Consider the following 2,418-nt stretch of genomic DNA (forward strand, 5'->3'; position numbering starts at 1 on the left):
CCCTCTCCTGGGCGAGGATTAGACAGTGCCCAGGCCACCAGCTTAGACGGTGCAGCAGTCCATGTGGTCGCAAAGAGCTGGACACAACTGAGCAAACTGGACTGAACTGAGACCCCCAGCGGCAACGTGGGATGAGATGGAATGCGGGCTGGGTCTCAGCTGGCCAGCAGACAGGCTCTGAGCGGCTTTGCATTCCAAAGGTGGAAGAGGCCTGGGGGAGGAGTGTCCACCCCTACCCCTGATCCCCAGCCTCTCTAGGTCCTGAGAGGATTAGAGATCTGTCTGCAGCCCTGAGGAAAGTAGAAGATAAGGGGGATCTAATGGCATGGGGTGGGGGCTGGGCCTTCAGAATGAGGGAGAAGGAAGCCAGGCTTCCTGTTCCCCACCCCCAGGCCCGAGATGTTGGTGTCTGAGGCTGGCGGTCAGCACACCCACCCTTCCAGCCAGCCCTGCTCAGCAGCTGACAGGGCCATTCTGAAAACTGGCTGCTGCTTCTGAAAACCAGCCACTGGCCTTCCCCGAAGTGACGCTTTCTGAATGGCGAAGGGACAGAGTGTCTCGGGAGTGAGTGTGGGGACACAGTCAGCCCCTGGGGGCCTTGACCCTGAGTCAAGTACTGCTTTCTGAGCCACCACACTGGGACTAGCTGCCTGGGCCCTGCTTCCCCAGAGCAGAGATCTGGGGGAGGGGCGCCAGCCCCCACTCCCTGCAGGCTTCTGAGGCTAGAGGGTGTGAGGTACCCCAGGCATAGGCTGGTGAGAAAGACAAGAGAGAAACCTTTGGGGAAACACAGCCAGGGCTCAGCTCCCTCGCAGCAGGGAGTGATCCCAGCTGTTGCAGCCCCTTCCCAATTAGATGCCCTACAGATCCAGAGAGACGCCCGCCACTGTGTGCCAGGAACACAGCGAGGGTCTCCCTGTCATGCTGGACCAGCAACTCTTGCAAACCCCCCCACACACACACCAGCAGCCTGACCAGGTTGCTACTCGTGCCCCTGGCCTTACTTTCCCATCCGCAGTTTTGGGGACAGCAGGAGTACCTCCTGGACACTTGGCAAGTGCCACAAACTGTTCGTTAGCAGGAGCTGTTCTGGGTGGAATGTGAAGGTATTTTTAGTTTATTTTTTGAACGTCCTCAAGTTAAAAAAAAAAAGTTTTCAAAATTGCTGTTATAATCAGAGAAAAGGCCACCAGTGTGGTTTTAAGTTGGAGGGAAGAGCCCTGGGATGGGGGAAGGGGTGGGGCTGGGCCTCCCCGTGATTTGTCCATTCATTCTGCTGAGGCTTTGGGAAGTGTGTGGGTGGTGTTTCCACATGGCTGTTTTTTTCCGAAAGCTAACCAGCTCCAGATCGGGGGCTGGGCCACCCCAGGGCTGAGGTGGGGGCACTGTGGGAGAGGTACCAGACCAGACAGGTGAGGGAGACCTCCACTCCTGAGGGTGTGGCAGGGAGGGCGCAGCCTGCTACTCGGCTTCCTCATCAAAAATCCTACGACAGAGGCAGACAGGAAAACTCCTGACTCACTCCCAAGGTCACCTGAGTAGGGGGTCAAAGTCCATGTAAGGAGGAAAGACTCTGGCATGTTGCTGAGGAGTTGCCCAAGCAGCAGCTAAGGCCTCATTGTTAAGGCCAAGGTCAGACACAATGGCCGTTTTTCTTCACCAAAAGACCCCTGCCCCAGGGCCCACGATGGCCCAGCATGAGGCCCTCACTGGTCCATGAGGAAGACAGATGATTGATTGATTACCAGGAACCAGGCCCACTCCTGGAGTGGAGCACCTACCAGCAAAAGCTAAGGAAGTCCCAGAACCATCCTGTGAGGTTTCCAACCCCATTATAACTATATAAACAAGGGGACCGAGGATCACATCAAGTCAAGGGCAGAGCTAGGATCGGAGAGCAATTCTGCCCATCCCCCAAGCTTCTGCCCTTGACCCCAGCATGTGTCTTCAGCACATCCAGCCCAAAAGAGGCTGTGAGCTGGGTCAGGACTGGCTCTGCAGAGCCCTGGAGACTGGCTGCTGGAATTATAAGGACCCGAAGGGAGCAGCATAGATGTGCCCAATGCACAGATGGAGACATGGAGGGCTCAGGAGAGCAGGGTCTGCCCAGCTTCACGTGGGGAATGCCTGAGCTGGGACCAGGACCTGAGACTCCTGGCTCCCACTCCAGTCCTCCTTTCCCTCCCACCAAAGCTCATGAGGGCGCAAACCCTAGGCTCTGGCTGGCAGAGGATGCCTGGCTGAGGGATCCATGACTGACAGGCAACAGGGGCTGTATCCAGCAAGTGTCTGGTGGTAGCTGCCTCTGAGGGGCTTCTGGCTTCATGGGACAGGTAGGGAAGCAGAGTTCCTTATCTTCTCGGAGACCACGGGGCCGAGCGGACCTCTGAGACCCAAGGGACATGGAGACCTCCAAAG

This window comes from Moschus berezovskii, chromosome 11 (genome assembly GCF_049115385.1).
Source record: "Moschus berezovskii isolate FMDL1 chromosome 11, NW_MosBer_1.0, whole genome shotgun sequence".
NCBI lineage: Eukaryota > Metazoa > Chordata > Mammalia > Artiodactyla > Moschidae > Moschus > Moschus berezovskii.